Genomic DNA, 6,352 nt, shown 5'->3' on the forward strand with positions numbered 1-6,352 from the left:
GCGGTACACGCATGTATACTAGCACCTGCGCGACGCTCCAGCTGCTCCTGGACGATCGCACAGGCGCTGTATGCGTCCTGCGCATGCGTGGAAGTGCAGAACTCATCAAAACCGGGTAAGGACCGCGGGCAGGCGGGCGCGCCCTTCGCCGTTCCCGGAAGTTACTTACTTCCGGGTTCGGCGACCAACCGGTTCGCAGGGACCGCCGTGAACCGGTTGAAACCCACTCCTGCTGTGAGGAGAAGCTACTGCACATGCCCTCCATGCCCAGTAACTTTTGCTGACTGGTTTCTAGGTTTATTTACTTGGGCTGAATGGGAGAAGCCTGGGGGATATGGGGGGAGAGGAGGGAGATAGATGAGAGTCAAACCAGTCCATCATACTGCCTTAACCAGATCTACACATTGCTGCAGTAGCTTTCTATGCCTTTTGGTAAGGCAGAAAAACAAAACAGTTTGTCCCAAGGCCATGATTTTGACAGGTCACCCCAAGTGGGCAGAACAAAATGGTAGCCATTTCTGGGTGATCACTATATGGCGAAGGATGTGTGGCCTGCCCTTGTTCCCCAACATGAGGTCCATAGAGCTTCACATTCATGTCCAATGGGATGGTGCATGAGAAAGGGGAGGGCAGGAAAATGGAGGTGCTGCAGCATTGCTGCAGTCAGTTGTCAGAGTGAACAATGGCAGCGGCACTGCAGTGGCCATAACTTTGAAACCAGGTTGTATGAATGTGAGGATGAGGTGGCCTATAATTTGGGGGGAATCTATTGTAATTTTGAACAGTCACTAACTGATCAGTTGTAAACAAAGGACTACCTGTATACAATTGTGCAACACATTTTCATGTAATGTTTTTTTTTATAGTTTTAAATGCTGTAAGTTGCCCAAAATAGTTTGGCAAGTGAGTGGCTTAGAAATAAAAGAAATTAAAGAAAACAAAGAAAGAGATTGATTAATTAATCAGTTGAGATCAATATATACATGCACAAATGTACAGAAACTTTCAAAGGCAAAAGATGTATGGTGTTGAACTCTTCTTCATTTCCTGCTTTTTTTCATTTTTGGTTGCAGCAGGGTACGGTATGCACCGGTATTGGTGTACCAGATGGTGAAATTTAGCATGTCTTTCGGTACCTGATCTTCTGGACACCTGTACCAGAATACTCCCTCCTCTGGCCTGCCGTCCTGACCTCTCGCTCCCCCAGCCTGCTTGCCTAGTCGCCATTCGTTCACTTGCCCTGCCTGTCCGGACCAGGCTTGCCCTGCCTGTCTGCACCAGGCTTGCTCCACCCACCCACTTCCTTTGCCAGACCGGAGGATTGGGAGAAGCACATGTGGTGTGCATTCCCTTCTCTTTGACAGCCACCTGGTTTTCAATGGACGGGGGGAATCCATGCTTTTTCTCCCTCTGCATGGATTTGCTCCCCCTCCATTAGAAATGAGGCAGCTGTCAAAGAGAAGGGAGCAACATACGCCACGTGGGCTTGTCCAACAGCCGAAAAAGGAACAGGATATGAGGATTCGGCTGTTGGACAAACCCACGTGGCGCACATTGCTCCCTTCTCTTTGACAGCTGCCTCATTTCCAATGGAGGGGTAATCCATGCTTTTCCTCCCTTTACATGGATTCCCTCCCCCTCCATTGGAAACAAGATGGCTGTCAAAAAGAAGGAAGAGCATGCTTCTTCCACAGCTGAGGAAGAAACAGGAGCGGAGGCCTCGCCCACCCTGCCAGGCTCCCCCAGGGCTCTCCACCCCCCCCCCCAGAAACAGCAGGGTTGAAGCATCCTGTCCCGTGATCCTCTGGGGAAGGGTCAGGGACCACACTGGACCTTGTTCCGATCGCCACTTCTCTTTCGCCCTCCATCGCAGGAGCCTGCACAATCTCGCCTGCACCTTTGGTGCCTGAAGCCCACAGGGGCAGGACCGAAGGGTCAGCACCCAGAGTCAGGGCATGCAGGAAGCCAAGTCCTGCCAATCTTGGCTGGCCTGAACACCAGCCGCTCTTTCATCTGCAGCTCCAGGGCAGACGATGGCCGCCTCCTCAGTGCAACCCCTGCCTGCTCGCTAGGGAAAGACAAAGCCCCAGGAGAGGCAGAGCGGTCAGTTGTGCCAGATACTTAGTTCAAGAGATGTGTAGCCACAGACTCCCCCACTTTCCTCCCATCCCACAGTGCACCTCCTTGGGTGGGACCAGGGCGCATGCAGGATGAATGGAGTTTGCAACCAACTTCCAAGTGAATGGGCCTTTTTGTGACTAAATGAGACATAGAGGGGTGCAAGGGAATCAAGGCTGGGTTTTGACCGGTTCGCACCGGTCCCTGCGATCCGGTTGGTCGCCGAACCCGGAAGTAAGTAACTTCCGGGAACGGCGAAGCCCCCCCCCGCGCCCGCGCCGCCCGCACACCCGCGCCCGCTCCTTACCCATTTTTTTTAAATTTTGCACTTTCCACGCATGCGCAGAACGCCTGCGCGATCCTCCAGGAGCAGCTGGAGCATCGTGCAGACGCTAGTACGCATGCGTGCGCCGGTTGGAACGGGGCGAGAAACCCACCCCTGAAGGGAATGTGGAGGTAATCTAGTCCAACCCCGTCCCAAGACAGGAGTTCTTACACTTCCTTCTCTTTGAGACCTGTCAGTGGCAGACATGAGGGAAATGGTGTGTGTGTGAGAGAGGGGGGGGAGGGAGGGAGTGAGAGAGAGAAAGAAAGAAATAGAAAGAAAGAAAGAAAGAAAGAAAGAAAAAGAAAGAAAATTGGAGAAAGAGACATAAGAAAGAAAGAAGGAAGGAAGGAAGGAAGGGAAAGAGAAAGAAAGTGGGGGAGAGAGACACAAGAAAGAAGGAAGGAAGGAAGGAAGGAAGGAAGGAAGGGAAAGGAAAGAAAGAAAGAGGGAGAGAGACATGTAAGAGATACATGTAAGAAAGAAAAAGAAAAGGAAAGAAATAAAGTTGGAGAGAGAGACACAGGAAGGAAGGAAGGAAGGAAGGAAGGAAGGAAGGAAGGAAGGAAGGAAGGAAGGGAAAGAAAGAAAATGGGGGAGAGAGAGACAAGAAAGAGGAAAGGAAGGAAGGGGAAGAGAAAGGAAGGTAAGAAAGAAAGGGGAAGAGAGACACAAATAAAAGGAAGGAAGAAAAGGAAAAAAGAAAGGAAAAAAGAAAGAGGGAGATAGAGACAAGAAAGAAGGAAGGAAGGAAGAAAGAGAACTTATGATCACAATTGAGCCCAAAATGTTGGTTGCTAAGCAAGAGTGTTTTTAAATGAGTTTCACCACATTTTCCAAGGTGGCCATGCTCACCCAGTCACACGACTGCCAAGCCACTTCCACCCGGTCACATGACCACCAAGCCACTCCCACAAAACAAGCCATATCTACAGAATAGGTTCTAAAAGTTTTTGAAACCCATCACTAGATTGCAGGGATTGGGTCTAGTGTATTGACAAAGATTAGGGTGACATAGCAGTCTTCCAATATCAGAAGGGCTGCCACAAAGATGGGGTCAACCAATTCTCCAAACACCGAAAGCAGGATAAGAAGCAATGAATGGAAACTAATTGAGAGATCCAAGCTAGAAATAAGGATTTGATTTTATTTCTATTTCTGTTCCATTCGTTCTGGCATTATTTTCCCAGAAATATCCCTAAATATCACTTATTTGGAATTACATTTTGACATGGAGATTTGACTGGAAGATGTTATGTGAATAAAAAATTTACAGGATCCCATTTTAAAAAGGAACATAGGTAGGAGATGAATAGTACCCTCTTCTAATTCATTCTGTTCTATTGGACTCTATTCCTTTGCAAACATTAAAAGGAGCACACAAGTAAGAAATCTTGCGCTGTCTATTATGCACCTTCACCTTAAATTTGATTAAAGTATCCTGCCTGGCATAAAAATAGGAGAAAAAAAATGGAGGGTCCAATTATTCTGGATATATTTAGGGTCTGAAAAGTATCCAGATAATCCATTTCTTGCAAACTGCAAACCTTATCAATAACCTTTCCTAGAAAGGAAAGCTTTGAGACTGGGTGGAAATTGTCCAGCAATATAGATCCAGTGATAGCTTCCTGGGCTTCATTCAGAGTTAAATAATATCCAACAATGTGGCAAGACATGGCTCTAAAACTTAGGTGACTGCAATGACAACACGAGGGCCTTATCCCCTTTCCCAGGACTAATAAGCTCAAACTCATCAAACAGTACAAGCTAGGCTTTGCTTCCTTATTTTATACTGAGGTTATGATTTCAAATGAAGCTTTTAATAACAATAAAAATAATAAGAATGAATACATACTAAACTATAAGGAAAAAGAAAAGAACATGCAGGGGAAAAAACCTAAATGAAAAGGAATAAAATAGAAGAAGGGAAAAGGGAGATAAAAACAATAATAAAGAAATAGTTTCCAAACTATTAGTATAAGATAATATAATGACTTTTTTGCTCTTTTTGAAAATTCCCAATAAAATATCTTCCTCCCATAGTTTAACTTTTATCTATACACAATCCAAAAATTATAATCTTTTCAACAAAAAGTCCATTAGGAGTTAACAAAAATATCAAACAAATAATTTATTATTGGGTGATTTAGAAACAATTAAAGTAAATATAAAAACAATTAAAAACCCACCTACTTTTGTTTAACTGAATAACTTCAATATTCAAATATAGAAAAATCCTATTATTCCAGATATATATTTACACTAATGTTAATTTCAATGTCCCTATGTGTTAAACATATTTACAAATAAATGTTACAAATTGAGCTTTGGTTTCTATTAATTTCATTTGAGAATCTTCAATGTCTAGTCAATTTTACAGTGCATTTTCTCAGACAACTCAATCTAGAACTTAACAAACCACTTTTGGATCCAGACAATCCTCATTTATGCACGCAAAGAAAAATCTGGTACTGGTAATCTTTGACATATTACTACAATTTAGCCCAAACTTTCTGTAGCTAAGCAAACCAGATGTTAAATGAGTTTTGGCCCGTTTTACAATCTTTCTTGCCACAGTTAAGTGAATCACTTGTTAAGTTAGTAATACAATTGTTAAGTGAATCTGACTTCCCCATTGACTTTGCTTATCAGAAAGTCACAAAATCAAATATCCTAGGACACTGCAACCATTAAAATGTCTGTCAGTTGCCAAGCATCAAAACTTTGATCACTTGACATGGGGATCCTGCAATTTGTGAAAAATGGTCATAAGTCATTTTTTTCAGTGCCATTTTTATATTTGAACGGTCACTGAATGAATGACTATAAATTGAGGACTATCTGTACCTTCTTTAATCAGTCTACTCTTTGAAAAAGAACTTGTTGATTCATTTTTTTCCTGCTTATATCTGTGATCCTTGTTTTAATGAAACCATTCTATACTCAGTGCCCAAATAGCCATGTTCCTTAGTATCACCTCTTTTAAAATTGAGTTCTTCAATTTTACTATTTAGGCTTCCAGCATTCAATATTTATAATAGTTTTCTTACTGTGTTTTTTTCTTCCTTTTGAAAACATTGTATTGTTCTTTTTGTTGTTTTAATATTCGCCTTCATCATTTATAATTCACCCATAGTCATACACATAAGATGGGTGGCTATATACATTTAAATAAGATAAAAACAAATACACAAACTTAAATTTTCTAAAAGGTGGCTAATGGATCCTCCCTCCCTCCTTCCCTTCCTGTTATAATCTCTTTCTGTTTTTATCCCACTTGGATATCAAAAACATTTTCCCTCTCATCCTTTTGGCCCACTGGCAACTGAAACTAGATTGTTCCTAGCTAATCTTGTCTTCTCCCCAGGGGTTACTTTAAAAGTAACTTTACTTTAAATGTAGCTCTGCTACATTTTTAAGGAGAAATTTCCTGACAGTTTGAACAATTAATTAGTGCAGTGTTTCTCAACCTTGGCAACTTGAAGATGTCCGGACTTCAACTCCCAGAATTCCCCAGCCAGCCTGGGGAATTCTGGGAGTTGACGTCCAGACATCTTCAAGTTGCCAAGGTTGAGAAACACTGAATTAGTGGAATGACTTGCCTCCAGAAGTTGTGGGTGCTTAAAACTGGAAGTTTTAAAGAAAAGACTGTCTGAAATGGTATAGAATTTCTTGTTTGATTAGGAGATTGGACTAGAAGACCTCCAAGACCCCTTCCAATTCTGTTATTGATTATGTTCTGTTATCTTAACTTTCAGGCATATGGAGTGCAACCCATCCCCCCCTTAGGAAAAGCACATCTGGGAGTTTGTGCCCAAATATTTTCTGATACTTAATAATATCTAACTCTTTGTAGTGTTGTACTTCCATTGTATTTTACTTCTATTTCCCCTCCAGTTGTGCACCTAT

This window comes from Thamnophis sirtalis, unplaced genomic scaffold (assembly GCF_051295495.1).
Source record: "Thamnophis sirtalis isolate CommonGarterSnake01/CBP01778 unplaced genomic scaffold, rThaSir2_p1.2 scaffold_4, whole genome shotgun sequence".
In the NCBI taxonomy this organism is placed as follows: domain Eukaryota; kingdom Metazoa; phylum Chordata; class Lepidosauria; order Squamata; family Natricidae; genus Thamnophis; species Thamnophis sirtalis.